The 23,437-nt window shown below is 41.7% G+C and overlaps 1 protein-coding gene across 1 annotated transcript in view; it reads left to right on the forward strand.

Moving 5' to 3' along the window:
- The first annotated feature begins 21,674 nt into the window (after positions 1-21,674).
- optc (opticin) overlaps positions 21,675-23,437 on the forward strand; it is a 51,327-nt gene continuing 49,564 nt past the window's right edge. Inside the window, exon 1 of the mRNA XM_071381823.1 lies at positions 21,675-21,768. The gene's annotated coding sequence lies outside the window, so the exon portion shown is untranslated. The remainder of the gene's footprint in view (positions 21,769-23,437) is intronic.

Consider the following 23,437-nt stretch of genomic DNA (forward strand, 5'->3'; position numbering starts at 1 on the left):
AGGTAAGGGTGCTCTCGAGCGGTTAGATGTGCTTTACCATCATATTTGCCACCAATGGTCCTTATAGGACACATCACTGCGCTCTATACTCCTCTGTAACCTGGCCATCTCTGTATGCCCGTCACAAGACCCACTGGTTGATGCTTATTTAAAAAAAAAATCTTAGGCCTCACTCCCCCATATCTGAAATATCTACTGCAGTCATCATCCGTTACACTCAACAACTGTGCTGCCAGTCACATTCTGTTAAAGGTCCCCAAAGCACACACATCCTTGAGTCGCTTGTCTTTTCAGTGCACTACAGCCAGCGACTGGAACAGGCTGCAACAAACAGTCAAACTGGACAGTTTTATCACAATCATTCAAAGACTCAATCATGGACACTCTTACTGACAGTTGTGGCTGCTTTACGTGATGTTTTGTTGTCTCTACCTTCTTGCCTTTTGTGCTGTTGTCTGTGCCCAATAATGTTTGTACACTGTTTTGTGCTGCTGCCATGTTGTGTTGCTACCATGTTGTTGACATGTTGTGTTGATACAATGCTCTGTTGTCATGTGTTCCTGCCATGCTACGTTCTTGCCATGTGTTCCTGCCATGCTGTGTTGTTGTCTTAGGTCTCTTGTCGTGATGTGTGTTTTTTGGTTACTACATGATTCCATATCTGTTATTTCATAGTTGTGATGTCTTCACTATTATGCTACAATGTAGAAAATAGTAAAAAAAAGAAAAACCCTTGAATGAGTAAGTGTGTCCAAACTTTTGACTGGCACCGTACTTAATCAAAACGACAACCCTGTTTCCTTTTTCACGAGCAGCTGACACAGAGCCAAGACTTCTCAAATAATATCATTCACTGGATGACTCATTACAGTATCTAGGAAGGTGCCCTGCACTCTTAGGAAAAAGGTGATATCTAGAACCTAAAATGCTTCTTCGGCTGTCCAGTTTGGAGAACCCTTTGAAGAACACTTTTGGGCTCCATGTTGAACCGTTTTCACAGAGGGTCCTACCTGGAACCAAAAAAAGGTATAACTGGAACCAAACATGGTTATCCTATGGGGAAAGCCGAAAAACCCTTTTGGAATCTTTTTTTCTACGAGTGTGGAATAGGATATGGCCAATTTAATCATGCCAGTGTTCCTAGGCAAAATGAAAATAAATCAAGGCCTACAGAATCAATGAACTGGTCCTCTGGAGATGTCTTCTTTCAGGACCTGGACAGATGATATGTTCCTAAAGACCCTTAATGGACCCAGAATAGTACAATGTGGACTAGCCAGCTCAGAGTGGAGATTAAATCAAATCAAATTGTGTTTGTCACATACACATGGTTAGTGTAACGCTCGTCGTTAGGTGGAAGAGAGGAGGACCAACACGCAGCGTAGCCAGTGCTCAACATGTTTAATTAAGACGAAATAAACGTGAACACTTACAAGTATACAAAATAACAAATGTGGCAAACCGATACAGCCCTATCTGGTGCAGGGAAAACACAAAGACAGGAAACAACCACCCACAATCCCCAACACAAAACAAGCCACCTAAATATGATTCCCAATCAGAGACAACACAAAACCCCTGCCTCTGATTGGGAACCATATTAGGCCAAACATAGAAACAGACAAACTAGACACACAACATAGAATGCCCACCCAGCTCACGTCCTGACCAACACTAAAACAAGCAAAACACACAAGAACTCTGGTCAGAACGTGACAGTTAGCGACAGTGCAGTAATGTCTAACAAGTAATCTAACAAATTCACAACTACCTTATACACACAAATGTAAAGGGATGGAATAAGAATATGTACATATAAATATATGGAAGAGCGATGGCCGTGCGGCATAGGCAAGATGCAGTAGATGGTATAGAGTACAGTATATTCATATGAGATGAGTAATGTAGGCTATGTAAACATTATATAAAGTGGCATTGTCTAAAGTGACTAGTGATACCTTTATTAAATCCATTTATTAAAGTGGCCAGTGATCTGGGTCTGAATGTTGGCAGCAGCCTCTCTATGTTAGTGATGGCTGTTTAACAGTCTGATGGCCTTGAGATAGAAGCTGTTTTTTTGTCTCTCGGTCCCAGCTTTAATGCACATGTACTGACCTCACCTTCTGGATGATAGCGGGGTGAACAGGCAGATTAACACAACCTCCTGCTGTGATATATAGTAGTACTGTATATATGAATAACAAGTCAGATCCAGGTCCCTTTCATCCTTTCACTAAGGGCCAAAGACTTAGCCATCCATTCAGGAGGTAAACTACCTTCACACAGAGTCCACCCCTATAAAGTACAAAGTGAAGGGCCGATAATTTCCTCCAGGTGTAGACCTGTCTGATGGTCTAATCACTCCAAGAGGTGTGGGTATGCTTCACCTTTAACTCTATCGGTCCTGAAACCCCAGCAAAAATCAGCTTTAGTTTTATCTGCATGTCCAGGCCTTATATTTAGTCACACAATTACGTTTTTTACCATTTTCTTTTCAGGATAAATAGCTATACAGTGATCCCTCGCCACTTCGCGGTTCACTTATCGCGGATTCGCTATTTCGCGGATTTTCATAATGCATTTTTTTTTTTTTTTTGGTGCATTGTGCTCTGCATTCTGATTCGCTAAAAACTCACTCCCGCTTCTTGTATCAAAACATGCTACGAATTGTGCTATCATTTTGTCGTCTCGTGCAGTTATGTGTACGTACATAAAACAGCTTGGCAAATTTACATTAAGTTGGCCAAATTATCTTGTAATTTCGAACATCTCCTAAACCCATAATGTCGACGAAACGGCCTACACGTGAGTCACTGTATTTGTATACATGTAATAGTTGCTAATTGTAAAAAAAAAAAAAAAATCTATTTCGCGGATTTCACTTATCGCGGGTCATTTTCGGAACGTAACCCCCGCGATAAACGAGGGATTACTGTACAAATAGAACAGAAAACAATTTGACATAAATAGTTGCATTCATGAGTTTTATAAACCTGATGAAAATGAATTTAAATGGATGCTCTAAGTGAAGTAGGACGTAATATTTGATATATGAATATACAGTATATTATACATACCTCATATGTGACTCGTAGTAAGACTAAGCAATTTGCCTATTAAAATGTTTTTCGGACTCCATGAAGATAATTAAAATATACTAGCAAGCATTAGGCAATTAGTTGACATTTATTAGCAAGAATTGGTCTAAGAATGTTCTATATCAAAGGCATGTATTTTATTAACATTGTACAATGAATGGATTCCCAAACAAGGCATAAAGCTTGTTACAAAGCATTAACAAGCATTACAAGGCATTATTCCAAGCATAAAAATCCTAAGGTTAACTTACATGACGAAGTATGGACAAAGAGATGCTTACTAGGCCAGAGGCCTAGACGTCCAGGAAATTAGAAATGATCATACAACCTTCCTCCATGGACTGTAAACAGGATAAGAGAGAGAACAAAGTCATTTCATTCCTTTTCTAACATCTGAAAGTGTACCTTTCAACCTTAGACCAACCCCATTTGACCAATCAAACGAGACCAAGTTTGCACAGTAACCTAACCCACATGGTCATCTCCACAGGGTGTCAAAGCATCTAAATGCTTGTGTGGGGGATGGGACAACTCTAAATGAGCCAGAATTCCTGAGAGGACAATATCATCTCCTTGAGAGTAATTTAGAGTTCACCCTAAAAAGATATAAGTAACTACAGAGATCATACATAAATATAGACAGCATCACAGTTATACTCAGTGAACACTGTTTCAAATAGAATAATTATATAACATCCATGTTTGGTATCTATCACCCATTCAATAGTCAGTCCTCTGGATACTGTAACAGAGATACAGTTGAAGTCGGAAGTTTACATACACCTTAGCCAAATACATTTAAACTCAGTTTTTCACAATTCCTGAATTTAATCCTGGTAAAAAATCCCTGACTTAGGTCAGTTAAGATGATATTTTAAGAATTTGAAACGTCAGAAAAATAGTAGAGAGAATGATTAATTTCAGCTTTTATTTCTTTCATAACATTCCTAGTGGGTGAGAATTTACAATACACTCATTTTGCATTTGGTAGCATTGTCTTTAAATTGTTTAACTTGGGTCAAACGTTTCGGGTAGCCTTCCACAAGCTTCCCACAATAAGTTGGATGAATTTTGGTCCATTCCTCCTGACAGAGCTGGTGCAGTTGTAAACCATAGTCTGGCTTTTTTTTATGGCAGTTTTGGAGCAGTGACATCTTCCTTGCTGAGCGGCCATTCAGGTTATGTCGATATAGGACCAGTTTTACTGTGAATATAGATACTTTTGTACCTGTTTCCTCCAGCATCTTCACAAGGTCCTTTGCTGTTGTTTTGGGATTGATTTTGCACATTTCGCACCAAAGTATGTTCATTTCATGGAGACAGAATGCGTCTTCTTCCTGAGCGGCATGACGGCTGCGTGGTCCCGTGGTGTTTATACTTGCATACTATTGTTTGTACAGATGAACGTGGTACCTTCAGGCGTTTGGAAATTGCTCCCAAAGATTAAGCAGACTTGTGGAGGGCACCGTCTGAGCTGCCCGTCTGCCAAGCACCGTCAGAGCTGCCCGTCTGCCAAGCACCGTCAGAGCTGCCCGTCTGCCAAGCACCGTCAGAGCTGCCCGTCTGCCAAGCACCGTCAGAGCTGCCCGTCTGCCAAGCACCGTCTGAGCTGCCCGTCTGCCAAGCACCGTCTGAGCTGCCCGTCTGCCAAGCACCGTCTGAGCTGCCCGTCTGCCAAGCACCGTCTGAGCTGCCCGTCTGCCAAGCACCGTCAGAGCTGCCCGTCTGCCAAGCACCGTCAGAGCTGCCCGTCTGCCAAGCACCGTCTGAGCTGCCCGTCTGCCAAGCACCGTCTGAGCTGCCCGTCTGCCAAGCACCGTCTGAGCTGCCCGTCTGCCAAGCACCGTCTGAGCTGCCCGTCTGCCAAGCACCGTCAGAGCTGCCCGTCTGCCAAGCACCGTCAGAGCTGCCCGTCTGTCCCGAGCCGTCAGAGCCGCCCGTCTGTCCCGAGCCGCTAGAGCCGTCCGCCCGACAGGATCAGCCAGAGCCGTCCGCCCGACAGGATCAGCCAGAGCCGTCCGCCCGACAGGATCAGCCAGAGCCGTCCGCCAGACAGGATCAGCCCGAGCCGTCCGCCAGACAGGATCAGCCCGAGCCGTCCGACAGACAGGATCAGCCCGAGCCGTCCGCCAACCATGAGCAGCCCGAGCCGTCCGCCAGCCATGAGCAGCCAGAGCCGTCCGCCAGCCATGAGCAGCCAGAGCCGTACGCCAGCCATGAGCAGCCAGAGTCGCCAGCCAGCCATGAGCAGCCAGAGTCGCCAGCCAGCCATGAGCAGCCAGAGTCGCCAGCCAGCCATGAGCAGCAAGAGTCGCCAGCCAGCCATGAGTAGCCAGAGTCGCCAGCCAGCCATGAGCAGCAAGAGTCGCCAGCCAGCCATGAGCAGCCAGAGTCGCCAGCCAGCCATGAGCAGCCAGAGTCGCCAGCCAGCCATGAGCAGCCAGAGTCGCCAGCCAGCCATGAGCAGCCAGAGTCGCCAGCCAGCCAGGATCTTCCAAAGCCGCCAGTCAGCCAGGATCTACCAGAGCCACCAAAGCGGGTATTGACAATGGTGGAGTGGGGGCCACGTCCCGCACCCGAGCCGCCGCCATAATAAGGCCCACCCCGGACCCTCCCCTTCAATGTCAGGTTGTGCGGTCGGAGTCCGCACCTTTGGGGGGGGTACTGTCACACCCTGGCCTTAGTTATCTTTGTTTTCATTATTATTTTAATTAGGTCAGGGTGTGACATGGGGAATGTATGTGTTTTGTTTTGTCTAGGGGTTTGTACGTTTAATGGGTCAGGTCTTGTCTAGGTGTTTGTATGTCTATGGCTGCCTAGATTGGTTCTCAATTAGAGGCAGCTGTGGTTTATTGTCTCTGATTGAGAGCCATATTTAAGGCAGCCATAGGCATTTGGGTTTTGTGGGTAATTGTCTATGTTGTACGTTTGTAGCTTGTGTGTGCACTTACGTTTATAGCTTCACGATTCGTTTGTTGTTTTGTTTAGGTTTATAATAGTGTTCGTTTTCGTGTTTTTTTTCTTTATTCTCAAATAAAAGAGAATGTATTTTTCCCACGCTGCGCCTTGGTCCACTTCTTCCACTCAAGACGATCGTGACACACCCTTTGCATTGATGACAGCTTTTCCCACTCCTGTCTTTTGTTTTACATTTGAAATATTTTCAAAAAACCTGTTATTGCTTTGTCATTATGGGGTATTGTGTGTAGATTGTAGAGTGGAAAAAAAACAATTGAATCAATTTTACAAATAGGCTGTAACATATCAAATGTGGAAAAAGTGAAGGGGTCTGAATACTTTCCAAATACACTTTATAAATATGTACAGTACCAGGCACACCTACTCATTCTACATTGTAGAATAATAGTAATAGTAGTGAAGACATCAAAACTATGAAATAACTCATATGGAATCATTCACTAACCAAACGTGTTAAACCAATCAAAATATATTCAATATTTTAGATCCTTCAAAGTAGCCATCCTTTACCTTGAGAGCTTTGCACACTCTTGGCATTCTCTCAACCAGCTTCACCTGGAATGCTTCCCAACAGTCTTGAAGGAGTTCCCACATATGTTGACCACCTGTTGGCTCTTTTCCTTCACTCTGTGGTCCAACTCATCCCAAACCATCTCAATTGGGTTGAGGTCGAATAGCCCTTACAACGCCTGGAGGTGAAAAACAAATGATACTCCCACTAAGCGTAAACCAGATTGGATGACGTATTGCTGCAGAATGCTGTTGTGGCCAATCAGGTTAAGTGTAACTTGAATTCTAAATAAATCACTGACAGTGTCACCAGCAAAGCACTCCCACACCATCACACCTCCTCCTCCATGCTTCACGGTGGGAACCACACATGCGGGCATCATCCGTTCACCTACTCTGCGTCTCACAAAGACATTGTGGTTGGAACCAAAAATCTCAAATTTGAACTCATCAGACAAAAGGACAGATTTCCACCAGTCTAATTTCCATTGCTTGTTTTTCTTGGCCCAGGCAAATCTCTTCTGCTTATTGATGACCTTTAGTAGTGGTTTCTTCGCAGCAATTCGACCATGAAGGCCTGATTCACACAGTCTCTGATCAGTTGATGTTGAGATGTGTCTGTTACTTGAACTCTGTGTAGCATATATTTGGGCTGCAATTTCTGAGGCTGGTAACTCTAATGAACTTATCCTCTGCAGCAGAGGTAACTCTGGGTCTTCCATTCCTGTGGCGGTCCTCAAGAGAGCCAGTTTCATCATAGCACTTGATATGGCTATCGTTTGTATACCACCCCAACCTTGTCACAAAACAACTGATTTGCTCAAATGCATTTAGAAGGAAATTAATTCCAAAAATGTACTTTTAACAAGGCACACCTGTTAATTGAAATGATTTCCAGGTGACTACCTCATGAACTGGTTGAGAGAACGCCAAGCGTGTGCAAAGCTGTCATTGAGGCAAAGGGTGGCTACTTTGAAATATTTCAAATATAAAATATAATTTGATTTGTTTAACACTTTTTTGGTTACTACATGATTCCATGTATTTTAATAGTTTTGATATTCTACATTGTAGAAAACAGTACAAATAATGGAAAAACCTGGAATGAGTAGGTATGTCAAACCTTTTGACTGGTACTGTATATATAAAGTGATTGATAGTTGATATTCAGCAGTATTAAAAGTATGCCTTATTTACTTTGAAGAAAATTGGGATTTTGTAGGACAGCATAGGCAGCAGCCCTATAGATACAGTATGAGAAGATGTCCTGTAATTAAATAGTAAAGCAAATGTAATATAAACAACAACTGAAATATTTTATGAAAATGAAGTAATGTGAATAAATTGTGGTTGATAATTGTCACTACCATCATGGAACTTTCAAAATGTTGTTACTCTGTGTTGTTACAGTATTCAACTCACATAATGCATAGAACATTTATTGTTAAAAAAAATGAATGAAATAGAAAACGGTAATAATATTTTTATAATCGAACCGAAACCAAACCTTACCTTAAAAAGCACTATTCGCTGAGCACTAGACACTACAGATGTTTTTGTAAAAAGCCCCAGGCCCCTTCGGGATCCGCTGTTGTTTCACAAACACCACTCCAGCTCAGCCCCCGTTAATCACACAGACTAACAGAGGAGAACCCTTTGAAGAGACATTTTTGGTTCTCGGTAGAACCCTTTCAGTTCCAGATAGAACCATTTTATTTTCTATGTAGAACCGTAAGAAGGGTTCTCCTATGGGGACAGCCGAAAAACGTTGCCTTTATCTGCATGTACAGAGCTAACATCAACATCATGCATACACAACTGATGCAACTTGCCTGGTTGAGGGTTGACAAGAGTAACTGCTCTTCTAGTTTTTAGGAGAAATATTACTGTGATGAAAATTCCAGATTGTCTGCTAAATCAAATAATTTTCAGCTCAGACACTCATACATACCCCACAAGACATGCCACCAGGGTTCTCTTCACAGCCCCCATGTCTGTGAGGGGACACACACAAACACACAAGAGAAAGAGAAACTCTAACACACACAATATTTTTAGCTGTATAGTTTGTATTGTGTTTTTTTATTGCATTGTTTGTATATCATAGTTTTTTAAATTTGTGTGACTGTTCTTATCTATCAGTGTTTTGTTACTTTTTTTGTGGATCCCAGGAAGAGTAGCTGCTACTTCTGCAAAAGCTCATGGGGATCCAAATAAACCCTTTTTTCTAAGAGTGTACTGTTCCTGGGTATATATTATCCCACAAAATAATTAGTTTGGAAATCCTCTGAATGTATAAATATATATGTATTCGAGGAAAGAAACATCTGGCTATTGCTTGCTGGATATAAAATAAGCTACAGCGTTCACAATGAACTGGCAGCAAATTGGAATGGTGAGAGCTTCTCTGGTGTGATGTGATCACATTGGCTGGTGGTAAGAATGCAATCAAGGGGAATCCTCTGTTCTTACCGCTCCCAATGTTTATGTTTGTAATGAAACCTATTACATCAGAATGCCCAATGTTAGATTGTTTCCAATCAAATTCATCAATTAAGTTAGGAAAACATTCTATCGGTCTAATCTGCATAAACATCGTGATTGGATGATCGCTGTGAGGTCTCCTGAAGCTCATTAATGATAGAATGTTCATATTTGAAGATTGCAGAAAGGCCAGTCTCTTTGACAATGACAAGGCGTGGCAAGGAGTGGAATGTTAGCTAAAGAGACGGGTACTCAGTCTATATATTATCAGCTTCCCTGGGTCAAACACAAATCAAGGTATCACACAGTATCAGGAATCAAGGTAAGACCCAGATGCAGACACGTCGAATTGACAATGGTTTAATATTCCAACAGAGGCAATAGACAGGTCAACAATCCAGAGGTGGGGCAAAGGTACAGGTCGGCCTGCAGGCTCAGGGTCGGGGCAGGCATGGTCAGACAGGTGGGCTCAGAGTCAGGACAAGCAAGGGTCAAAACCAGGAGGGAGAGAAAAAGAGAGACTGGGAAAAGCAGGAGCTGAGAACAAAAACACTGGTTGACTTGACAAACAAGACAAACTGGCAACAGACAAACATTGAACACAGGTATAAATACACAGGGGATAATGGGGAAGATGAGCGACACCTGGAGGGGGGTGGAGACAATCACAAGGACAGGTGAAACAGATCAGGGTGTGAGAGACAGTGTATCAGATAAGGTCTACTTAATGCCCACTACACATTCCTCTATCTGTTCCCATCGGAAACACAGACCAGCTCTCAGGTGGAAAGGCCACGCACAGCTAAACATTCAGCATTGGTGGTACTACTTGTCACCTCAAATGGACTGTAGAAACAGACACATGAGTCTACTACATAGCCCCTAGTTAGAACTGAGAAACGAGACAGAATATTACAGTCAGACATCAGGCAAATAGTTGATGGCTGACATGTCATTCGGGTGACTTGATATGCTACAATAATATTTCTACATAGGGTGAGAGGCTAGCTAATTTAACAAGTGAGTGTGTAGCCTACTGTACCAACTCAGGGCTGGATGGGTGCTGGCAGTTACAACATTACAGCTCAAGTCAAATGCAGTGAATGAATGCCTTGGCTGAATATGATTGTTTTCATTCCTTATTTGAATATATGCAAGTTATAAATATATATATATATACTACCGTTCAAAAGTTTGGGGTCACTTAGAAATGTCCTTGTTTTTGAAAGAAAAGTACATTTTATGTACATTAAAAAAACATCAAATTGATCAGAAATACAGTTTAGACATTGTTAATGTTGTAAATGTCTATTGTAGCTGGAAACAGCTGATTTTTTATGGAATATCTAAATAGGCATACAGAGGCCCATTATCAGCAACCATCACTCCTGTGTTCCAAAGGCAGGTTGTGTTAGCTAATCCAAGTTTATCATTTTAAAAGGCTAATTGATCATTAGAAAACCCTTTTGCAATTATGTTAGCACAGCTGAAAACTGTTGTCCCGATTAAAGAAGCAATAAAACTGTCCTTCTTTAGACTAGCTGAGTATCTGGAGCATCAGCATTTGTGGGTTCGATTACAGGCTTAAAATGGACAGAAACAAAGATTTTCTTTTCTCCTGGAATCGCCTTTTCACTGTTGACGTTGAGACAGGTGTTTTGCGGGAAATATTTAATGAAGCTGCCAGTTGAGGACTTGTGAGGCATCTGTTTCTCAAACTAGACACTCTAATGTACTTGTCTTCTTGCTCAGTTGTGCACCGGTGCCTCCCACTCCTCTTTCCATTTTGGTTAGGGCCCTGTGAAGGGAGTAGTACACAGCATTGTACGAGATCTTCAGATCCTTGGCAATTTCTCTCATGGAATAGCCTTCATTTCTCAGAACAAGAATAGACTGACGAGTTTCAGAAGAAAGTTCTTTGTTTCTGGCCATTTTGAGCCTATAATCGAACCCACAAACTAGTCTAAAGGACAGTTTACCTGCTTCTTTAATCAGCACAACAGTTTCCAGCTGTGCTAACATAATTGCAAAAGGGTTTTCTAATAATCAGTTAGCCTTTTAAAATGACAAACTTGTTTCCAGAAGTTCACGATCATCTCCTTTGTTTTGTTGAAGTTGAGTGAGAGGTTGTTTTCCTGACACCACACTCCGAGTGCCCTCACCTCCTCCCTGTAGGTGGTCTCATTGTTGGTAATCAAGCCCACTACTGTTGTGTCATATGCAAACTTGATAATTGAGTTGGAGGCGTGCATGGCCACGTAGTCGTGGGTGAACAGGGAGTACAGGAGGGGGCTGAGCACGCACCCTTGTGGGGCCCCAGTGTTGAGGGTCAGCGAAGTGAAGATGTTGTTTCCTACCTTCACCACCTGGGGATGTGTAGCCTCCCGAGTGGAGCAGCGGTCTAAGGCACTGCATCTCAGGTCACTACAGACCTGGGTTCAATCCCAGGCTTTGTTGCAGCCGGCCGTGACCGGGAGACCCATGAGGCGGCGTACAATTGGCCCAGCGTCCTCCGGGTTAGGGGAGGGTTTGGCCGGCCGGGATGTCCTTGTCCCATTGCGCTCTAGTGATTCCGGGCGCCTGCATGCTGACTTCTGTCGCAAGTTGTGTCAACAAGTAGCGTGATTTAGCCAATTATTTATGTCCAATTAGCTACTTTGGTTAGTGCGTTTGGTAAACAATTCCAAAGTCACAAAGCGCGTCCACTATAACGTGACGAAATGTCCAAAAGTTCCACAACAGTCAGTAGAAACATGTCAAACGATGTACTGAATCAATCTTTAGAATGTTGTTAACATACATCTTGAATAACGTTCCAACCGGAGAATTAGATTGACTTCAGATGAGCGGTGGAACGGGGGTCCTCCTCATGTGAATGCGCATGGTGAAAGCATGGTCAGCTCGTGGCAGTGGTGACTAATTCCTGTCTCCTTCGGCCCCCCTTCACATTAGAGTCATCAGACAAAGTTCTATTGACTGTTGACATCTAGTGGAAGCCTGTTACGGGATTTTTGTGTTTAATGACTAAAATATGTATACATTTGACTTAGATGTTACTGTATGAATGAAACGTATTATAATCATAATGCTGAGTGTAATATGTTCATTGTTAGAAAGAATGGAGTTATCTTCAGACAGGCTGGAATGCTGTGTTCCTTACAGGACATTCTGTCTCTACCCAGGGAGGGGAGAGACCTTGGGCCGGTTGTAGATTGTTTAACAGGTGGCAGACAACGTAATGAGGCTGTGAACTGTATTGCCATTGTATCCGAGAGGAGGATGGACATTAAAACTTTATTATATAACCTGATGTAAATTGTATTATGATCAGTACTCTCGAGAATAAACGCTATTGATTGATTGATTTTGAGACTGGTTTCTGTCCATTTAATGCTTATAAGTATCTTACAAATTCTTATGTATGGGCAGAGTGTTTTAATTGAATTGGTTGATAACATATAGGAATTAAAATTCCTTTAACAATTTGGTCCTTAGAGTGGGAACTCAAGATCTGCCTCTGTCGTTCCAAGAAACTGCTGAAAACCGTGCACGGGCGGATCCAGGATCCGTAAGACAAAGACCTGACCTCTGACTTGAGGGTTTATTTCAGGCCAGTGGTGAACTGGTACACGACAGAGGTGGTGACGAGATCCAACGAACATTGCTTTTCCCAGTCAGCGACAAGGTCAGTAGCCTATATTCTCGATTCTGGGGGGAATGATTTAAGTTATCCTTGATTCAATGTTCTAAAATGTTTAGAATTTATCAATAATAGGAGCTTTGCTATTCCAAACAGATCCAATGGGTTTTGTATGACCAATATACATGTATCGATAATGGGGCAGGTCTGAAATGACCTGAGGTAAGGTGCACTACCATTAAATAAAAATACCTTAATAGATCCGGGTGCCTTAGGGGCCAGAGGGGTTATTAAGATGGGATACTAAAACAGGTGTTGACGGGTGCGGTCGTGTTGTGCAAATAGGACAGCCATTAATTCAAAAGACATACCTAAATAAAGTCCTAACCTAAGTAGTCTATCTGTATATGGGAAGTAGTCTGACTATGAAACGGAGCGGTAGATATATTAAAATAGGTGAGAATATAAACTAGGCTTTGTGAGAAGGAAGGGTGGTTCTGTTTGGGCAAGATGACTGCACTTATTCAATACTGAAAGAAGTATCAAAAAAGGAGGAGAGGGAAACCAAAATCTATAAATCTGAGATAAAAGCCAAATCTATAGACAAGAGGTTCCAGGAGTGAGGGAAACCTAATATAGCAGAGTAAGATACGAGATATTAACTTTAAAAGTCCTATGACACAAAATAATAGGTTATTAACTTCTAGTTGCACACAATCCCGGATCCGGGAGCACCCCCATCAGTAAAAAAGCTGACTAGCATAGCCTAGCATAGCGTCACAAGTAAATACTAGCATCTAAATATCATTAAATCACAAGTCCAAGACACCAGATGAAAGATACACATCTTGTGAATCCAGCCATCATTTCTGATTTTTTAAATGTTTTACAGGGAAGACACAATATGTAAATCTATTAGCTAACCACGATAGCAAAGACACAACTTTTTTTTCCCACCATTTTTTTCCTGCATAGGTAGCTATCACAATTTCGACCAAATAAAGATATAAATAGCCACTAACCAAGAAACAACTTCATCAGATGACAGTCTGATAACATATTTATTGTATAGCATATGTTTTGTTAGAAAAATGTGCATATTTCAGGTATAAATCACAGTTCTACATTGCAGCTTCAATCTGAAATAGTGCCGAAGCAGCCAGAATAATTACAGAGACCAACGTCAAATACCTAAATACTCATCATAAAACATTTCTGAAAAATACACAGCGTACAGCAAATGAAAGACCAACATCTTGTGAATCCAGCCAATATTTCAGATTTTTTAAGTGTTTTACAGCGAAAACACAATATAGCATTATATTAGCTTACCACAATAGCCAGAAACACAAGCCGTTTACCAGCAGCAAAGGTTAGCGATCCTAACAAACCAGCAAAAGATATATAATTTTTGACTAACCTTCATATACTTCATCAGATGACAGTCCTGTAACATCATATTACACAATGCATATAGGATTTGTTCGAAAATGTGCATATTTAGCGGCACAAATCGTGGTTATACAATGTGAATTGTAGCCAAACTTGAAGCAATCTGTCCGGCGCCATCTTGGAGAGGCACCTAATCTAATCGATAACTAATCGTAAACTTGACAAAAAAATACAGGTTGGACAGCAAATGAAAGATCCATTAGTTCTTAATGCAACCGCTGTGTTAGATTTGTAAAATTAACGTTACTCAACATACAGCGTGCGTTACAGCGAGACCATGCCGAAATTAATGGCGGACTAATAATTTTACATTCTTCCACAGAAATACGAATTAACATCATAAATAGCTCTTACTTTTTGATGAGCTTCCATCAGAATCTTGGGCAAGTGGTCCTTTGTCCAGAACAATCGTCTTTTGGTTGAAAGATGTCCTCTACTCCTGTAGAATTAGCTGCTAACGCCAGCGATGTACCGGAGAGGTGCCCAACTCGCGATAACGCCTGACAAAGAAACTCCAGAAAATCGCAATAAACTGATATAAACTGCTATAAGTCGGTTTAAATTAACTACCTTATGAAGTTTTTCTGACAAAAAAACAAATTAAATCAGAGCCGGAGATATAGAACTGCTAAACCGAAAGCTTTTCAGGACGCCATGCTGGTGTCCCTGCTGCGTCAGGCCCCGCGCCGAAAAGGTCGGTCCTTCCGTTCCAAGAGCCTTTATACTCCCCCAGATGGTGCTATCCACTCCATTCAAAGTCTCACCGCTTACTGACATCTAGGGGAAGGCGTGTGCAGTGCATGTAGCCCCATAGCTTACAAGGGAATTTATAAACCGACCCTGGAACAGAGACCTCGAGACTTCCTCACAGGAAAATTGCTCCAACTCGAGTTCTGTTTAACTCACAGATATAATTCAAACGGTTTTAGAAACTAGAGAGTGTTTTCTATCCAATAGTAATAATAATATGCATATTGTACGAGCAAGAATTGAGTACGAGGCAGTTTAATATGGGAACGAAATTCCTACAAAGTGTAAACAGCACCCCCTATTGAGAAAAGGTTTTAACTGGGACTTTACGCCCCCGGGGAAATAGCTTATATTTGTATGGGTAAGATTTAATGTCCAACAAATGCAACGCTATAGATAAAGTTTCCAAATGGGAGAACAACCAAAATAACTAGGTAAAAACTAACGGTAATAACAGCACATACATAGATCTTAGAAATACATATACAGATAGTGATAAACACCATAGCTACTAGGAGTGGCAAGGATTTATTAAACATGGGTAGTAAATCCTCCAAGGAGGTCCCGGAATGGACGGGAGATCATCGTTATATGGAGCAGAAAGACAGAAGGAACATTGAATTCTGTTTAAAATGGAGGAAAAAGTATGAATTTGAAGGACGTTTAAAGAAAAACTGGAATCAATGATTAAACAAATAAATAGGGTTTGTGGAGACAAGGCAGATAAACAACGGGCAGAGGGGCTTGATACAGCGAGGGTATGGTTAGCCGAGGCGAGGAAGAGAGCTGAAGGAGAAAAGAAAAAAGAAGTAGGTTGTCGGGAACAGAAAACGAGGATTCCCACGGCTCCTCAGGAGGCTCCCCAGGAGGCTCCCCATAAACCTAAATTGCATCCCTCTCTGGCCGATCGGGCGTGGAGAGATAATCCTGATGATGAAATAGTGGTGGTGAGGAGACGGCAGCAGGTGCTGCCCGCACAACCACCAACACCATATGTGGAGCCTGCTGGAGCCGAGGGAGGGATAATAGTGGTAGAGAAAGGGAGAAAGTCGACAAAGGTGGATAGAGGCGGTCAGAAGAAAGGGGGAGATAGATGCTTTAACTGTAAAAAAACGGGTCATTTTACTAGAGATTGTGAGGCTCCGTGTAAATACTGCAATAAAATAGGCCACAATCCCCGAGACTGTAAACAGAGAGAACAGGTTGAGTCAAAACATCTGACCGTAACTATCGGGGTAATTCTGAACAGGCATGAAGGAGACCTAAAGGGGAAAGGACCTAAGAAAGACAGAGAGAACAGGACTAGGTCAGACAGAAATGGAACGTCAGAAGAAGGGAGAAAGGGGGGACAAAAATGTTACAATTGTAATAAAAACTGACATTTCGCCAGGGAATGCGAGGCTCCATGTAGATATTGTCAAAAAAAAGGACATCAGCGCCGCGATTGTAAACAGAAACCCCCGAAATTATAATTCAACTAAGGGGAAAGTCAAGCGCGATTGGATCTATAAATTAGGACTATTTTCTGGGAATTGCCTCGGCGCCGGAGTTTGCGACTACAGAAAATTATAATAATAGGGTTATTGGCTTCTTTGTTCCAAAAGTGACGGTGGTTCAGGGGTTAAAGAGCTGCCTTCCAAGCTTGAGACCTGAGTTCTATTCACGGTAAATGATCTGACTAGAATCTGAGTATTTAAAACTTCTTCTTGATAGGGGGCGCAATTTAAACATATGGCAAAATATGCGTACCCATTTTAAACTGCCTATTTCTCATCCCCCGAAACTAGAATATGAATATAATAGTCAGATTAGGATAGAAAACACTCTGAAGTTTCCAAAACTGTAAGAATTTTGTCTGTGAGTTAAACAGAACTTTTATTGCAGGTGAAAACCTGAGAAAATTTCAAGCAGGAAGTGGCACTAATTTTGAGAGCTCTGTGTTCCAATGCCTTCCTATTGCATATGTGAAGTCATATCAATTAGACCTCTTTTTCTATGTCTTCCCTAAGGTGTCAACAGCCTTTAGACGTAGTTTCAGGCCTTTATTTTGAAGGATGAGCTTGCAAGAGCACATTGGGTAAGTGGACAGGTGGGGGCTCTCTGGGTGAATCTTGCGTAAATCTGAAAGGTAGCCATTATCTCTCTCGCTCCTAGTGAGAAGCCAACTGTCCCGGTTGATTTATTATCGAATAGATATGTGAAAAACACAATGAAGTTGGATCAGAAACAACGTTTGACATGTTTATGTGGACATTATGGATATAATTTGGAATTTTTTTCGCCGTTGTCGCGAACGCTTTTTCCGGTGGATTCCTGGTCATAACGCATCAAACAAACGGAGGTATTTGGATATAAAACATATCTTTATGGAACAAAAGGAACATTTGCTGTCTAACTGGAGTCTCGTGAGTGAAACCAACCGAAAATCAACAAAGGTAAACGATTCATTTGATTGCTTTGCTGGTTTTTGTTACCGAGTTACCTGACGCTAGCTGTTCTTATTGTTTTGTCGAGCGATCGATACATTTACACAAATGCAAGTATTGCTTTCGCTGTAAAGCATAATTTCAAAATCTGAGACGACAGATGGATTAACAAAAGGCTAAGCTGTGTTTTGCAATATTGCACTTGTGATTTCATGAAATTATATTTTATGATTACCCTCTGGCGCTAGGCTACGCTATGCTAGTCAGGGTTTTTAATGACAGAAATCCCGGATCCGGGATGGGTAGCAATGAAAGGGGGAGATAGATGCTTTAACTGTAAAAAAACGGGTCATTTTACTAGAGATTGTGAGGCTCCGTGTAAATACTGCAATAAAATAGGCCACAATCCCCGAGACTGTAAACAGAGAGAACAGGTTGAGTCAAAACATCTGACCGTAACTATCGGGGTAATTCTGAACAGGCATGAAGGAGACCTAAAGGGGAAAGGACCTAAGAAAGACAGAGAGAACAGGACTAGGTCAGACAGAAATGGAACGTCAGAAGAAGGGAGAAAGGGGGGACAAAATTTTTACAATTGTAATAAAAACGGACATTTCGCCAGGGAATGCGAGGCTCCATGTGGATATTGTAAAAAAAAAAAAAGGACATCAGCACCGCGATTGTAAACAGAAACCCCCCGAAATTATAATTAAACTAAGGGGAGAGTCAAGCGCGATTGGATCTATAAATTAGGACTATTTTCTGGGAATTGCATCGGCGCCGGAGTTTGCGACTACAGAAAATTATAATAATAGGGTTATTGGCTTCTTTGTTCCAAAAGTGATGGTGGTTCAGGGGTTAAAGAGCTGCCTTCCAAGCTTGAGACCTGAGTTCGATTCACGGTAAATGCTCTGACTAAAATCTGAGTCTTTAAATGTAATTAAACCATTTGTATGTTTTGCCTAAGAAAATACGGTCGTTAGTGTCGGTATAGGATATAAACTGAAACGTTTTAATAGCTTGTTTAGGTTAAATTGAAAGACTAATCTAATTCTAAGTGATAGCGAGGCGCTTTCGATGTGATACGTTGTGTTGCCTGAATGACCTGCTGGAATAATGTATTGAGACGTGAGTCGTATTTATATTACTGAATCGTAGAAGTGACAGTTACCTTAACCTGATGAATTCTAAAGAATAACGGAGAAATAAGATAAAGTTGTGCCCATCGGAATGTTATAATTCTTATGGATTGACTGACATGCGATATAAATTTTGTACCACCAGTATATGGTACGTTTACATTTTGGAGTAAGTAGATGTTTTTGTCTAGAGGCAGGAATAAGAGAGTTAGCCTCTACCACTTCTCTCTCCCGGATCCGGGATCCTCCTCATCAAAAAAGCTGACTAGCGTAGCCTAGCCTAACGGGACAGGGATATCACATAATATAATTTTCATGAAATCAAGTCCAATACAGCAAATGAAAGATAAACATCTTGTGAATCCAGCCATCATTTCCGATTTTTAAAATGTCCTGACACACAAATGGACTTTAAATGCATAACGTTACCAATTAGTTTACCCTGACCAGGTGGACAGGGCGCACAGGCTGTATGTAATTGCTCTTATTAGTAGCCTACAATTGATCAGACTGAAAAATAGTATCGTTTTCATCTTATAGAGCATGTCAGATTTCTAATGTTTATGTGTAGCTTAGGCTGCTGCAACATTTATATCCTGAGTTTTTGCTGGTGTATGTCCGTAGTGATTATGTGTTATCATCTTTGCTAAATAAATACCGGAGGAAAGTGGAAAGACTACTTGAACGCACGCAAAAAAATCCGCTGCGTCAAACTCTTTAATCTTTTAATGGATGATGCGATGGAAGTTATCAAATCATTCGGAATTGTTTTCGACATGCCAGAAAAGACGTGTTCAGCAAGTAAAGCATCGTAACGTGCAATTACCGCTGCAAGTTCCTTGTAGTTGCCCTTGTCGGTGGAATTTTCCATCTTGTCGTGTTCTCTAAAAGCAAATTCTTGCAAAAACGCAAGGCCAGCAATACAGGCGGCTTGATGAAAGGCTCCCTGTTAACCAGCTATACATTTGATACCAGGTGGTATTGAATGCCGTCACATTTTCATCCTTCTTCATGAAACTGATCTCAGGCAGAGGTCTAGCCTCGCTTTTAATTCGCCCCTTTCCGTGTATCCCAGAGAATGTAAGGGGTTCTTCAACAAGAACCCCTATTAATGCTCTGTGGTACAATCCCAAAACAACTCAATAGGATCGTTCTCTGATCCTAATTCTATGATTGGATGGACAACATGTCAGTTCATACTGCAAAAGCTTGGATTGGTTGGAGGACATCCTCTGGAAGTGGTCATAATTACCATGTATGTCTATGGAACGGGGTGAGGCCTACGAGCCTCCTAGGTTTTGTATTGAAGTCAATGTAGCCAGAAAAGGACGGAAGCAAGCTGTCCTCCGGCTGCACTATGGTGCTACCCCAGACAATGCTGTTGAAGTTACTGTATTTGGTGACATATTAATATATTTAATATAGTTTTATCTAAAAAGGATAACTTTTTTAATGTTTCACTATTTTATTTTTATGAAATTTCACTGAGGAGGAGGATCCTCCCCTTCCTCCTCTGAGGAGTCTCCACTGATTTCCATAATGAGTGAAACATAAGGTAATAAGGTAAAACTTGGCATCAAGTTTTTATACATGTGTAGTAACTTTGTGATTGTCACAATAGTAACATTGTTGCTACATAGGACTTTGGATATTGCTTTCTTTGTGGGCTATACTCGGCCTTGTCTCAGGATGGTAAGTTGGTGGTTGAAGGTATCCCTCGTGCTGTGGGGGCTGTGCTTTGGCAAAGTGGGTGGGGTTATATCCTGCCTGTTTGGCCCTGTCCGGGGGTATCATCGGATGGGGCTACAGTGTCTCCTGACCCCTCCTGTCTCAGCCTCCAGTATTTATGCTGCAGTAGTTTATGTGTCGAGGGGCTAGGGTCAGTCTGTTATATCTGGACTATTTCTCCTATCTTATCCGGTGTCCTGTGTGAATTTAAGTATGCTCTCTCTAATTATTTATTTCTCTCTCTCTGAGAACCTGAGCCCTAGGACCATGCCTCAGGACTACCTGGCCTGATGACTCCTTGCTGTCCCCAGTCCACCTGGCCATGCTGCTGATCCAGTTTCAACTGTTCTGCCTGCGGCTATGGAACCCTGACCTGTTCACCGGACGTGCTACCTGTCCCAGACCTGCTGTTTTCAACTCTCTAGAGACAGCAGGAGCGGTAGAGATACTTTGAATGATCGACTATGAAAAGCCAACTGACATTTACTCCTGAGGTGCTGACCTGTTGCACCATCGACAACCACTGTCATTATTATTATTTGACCCTGCTGGTCATCTATGAACATTTTGGCCATGTTCTGTTATAATCTCCACCCGGCACAGCCAGAAGAGGACTAACCAACCCTCATAGCATGGTTCCTCTCAGGGTTCTTCCTAGGATCTGGCCTTTCTGGGGAATTCTTCCTAGCCACCGTGCTTCTACACGTGCATTGCTTGCTGTTTGGGGTTTTAGGCTGGGTTTCTGTACAGCACTTTGAGATATCAGCTGATGTAAGAAGGGCTTTGTAAATACATTTTGCTTGATTTATAATTACCTAATAATGAAGTTATTACATAAGTGAAATAAGGATCACTCACTATTTAGTTGAAACTCTATATAAACCTCAAGTATTTGAAAATATGGTATTTTCAAATAAATTGCAAAATTCAACTATTTTCTGCCCAGGTCTGTACAGCAGTGAGTGGACCATTTTAAGTCCTTAGTGATTTTTACCTTTTCAAGGGCATGTTGAAAGAGTCATACAATAGTTGAGCGTCACAACTTATTTATACTTATCTGTACAAAATATCATTGGTTTGACTTGATCATGTACAACTGGGGCAATGGACATTCAGGAGAATGGCCACTTACAGAATGTTCAGACAGAAATGCATTGTGTAGATAAAATATGACTGCCAGCTAGATTGGACTCCTGAGTGGTGCAGCGGTCTAAGGCACTGCATCTCAGTGCAAGAGGCGTCACTACAGACCCTGGTTCAATTCCAGGCTGTATCACATCTGGCCGTGATTGGAAGTCCCATAGGGCTGTGTACAATTGGGCCAGCGTTTGGCCGGGGTTGGCCGTCATTGATCCAATTAGAAGCCGGGAATGATTTGCTGGCCATGGCAGCCCAACTAGAAACAATAACTTACACTTCAGCATGCAACTCACTGACAAATTGTCCATGTGAATGCCAGTGGAGCAACGGACAAGGGGTTGGGCAGTGAATAACTGTCGGTCTGGTGTGTGTGGAAGCAGATCTCCAAACAGAGACCTGGTGACTGGGAAGGCAGCTGTCAGGTAAAGAGCATGGTCCAATAGAAAAGAGAATGCATTTGTAGAAACATTTTATATATATAATTTTTTTTACAGATGTTCTCAGTTGAAGTACTCTGTTGCTACTGAAAAATAGAAAGACTTTCTTATAATGTCCCTTTGTTCTTTGGAAACATATTTTCTCTTAACTAAATAGTTTATCACCTGAGAAAAACCTGGGTATTTCAATGTATTATTTGTGCCGGACTGGATTACTTTTACTAGAGTGAAATAAAAATGTGATACAAAGTAACATTGTTATTTAATAGCTTTACTTACTAAACAATCATGTTTGTAGTATGTTTACGTCATGTTCTTTGTCAACATTTTGACTAATACCTTCTTACACATGTTTGCCAGAGCAGCCAAGGTCAAAGCAGCTTGAATGTGTTATGTGTGAGAGAGTTAGTTTTCACATAGCTTAGACACACTCATTAGCTTAGACACACTCATTCAATTTACTCATAACTACATAGCCACAAATTGCAATGCATTATAATGTCACTGGCAAAGATTTGAAACATTTCCATTGCAATATATTCATATATTTTCTATAGTGTTTTATACACATATTTACGCACAATAATTAAATACATTGCTGCCATTGTTATTCAATACAAAGACATGCATCCATGAACCATAATGTTGTATTCAAGTACATCCATTTAATAGGAAGAGATAGATGTATTGGCATTTATAGTCTGACTGCATGCATTTTTTCATGGCAATTAAAAGTAATGGTATATTTCCCAGTGGTTTTAAAGGCAAGTGAGGATGTTTAACATCTGTTGATTGCACTCATGCATATAGTTCCCGCAGCGTTTCAGAGCTCACATAATGTCAACAAAAATGCATTTGATTTAAGGGCCACATTCACACTATTATGGGTGGCTAAAAAGAACTATGAAAACCACACCATTACTAAACTACGCCTCCATATCTCAATAACCCAGCACCAATAACCCAGTACCCAGCAGCAAACCCCAGCTGTTTTTAAAGAAAGCAACCCAACTAAGTGATCCAACACCTGCAACCCAGCTGTTGGGTCAACCTAACAACCCAGCATGTTTGTGTTTACTCTCCTTTCTTCAGCCTAATGTCCTCCTACTCCTCCTCCTCTGCTTCCTCCTCCTCCATGACCTTAGTCCCTCACTCCTTTTCTTGAACTCTCTACTTTCCCTTAATTCCTATCTTCCTTTATCTTGGCCCGCCTGTAAAAAACACTTCGCAGAGGAATGTGTGAAGGAGGATAACAGAGCTTAATTGGTACATGGAGTGAAAAGAGAGAGCGAGAAAGAGAGAGTTTGTGTGTGTGTGTGTGCGCGTGAGTGTGTGCGTTTTTCATGTGTATGTGCGCGTATATGCGTGTGTGTGTGTGTGTGTGTAGGAGCTAAGCCTGAAGCTTCTTTAGTCATAAGAGTCCCATTTAGTACACAGATATTTATGACACCTCATGAGCTGTCCTAACCAGTTAAGAGTTACCAGCAGGTGTGTTGATAATAAGGTGAGTCAGTTGTTCCTGCGCCAATAGTTAGGTTTTCATCCAATTGGAGACAGATTTTCATTTGAATATTCTAAAATCCTCATTAAGAAAATGTGCAAATTTTTCCACCAGTGGTGTTTTCACCAAACAGACTTGTTGCGGATAAAAATC

Source organism: Salvelinus alpinus, chromosome 2 (genome assembly GCF_045679555.1).
Source record: "Salvelinus alpinus chromosome 2, SLU_Salpinus.1, whole genome shotgun sequence".
NCBI lineage: Eukaryota > Metazoa > Chordata > Actinopteri > Salmoniformes > Salmonidae > Salvelinus > Salvelinus alpinus.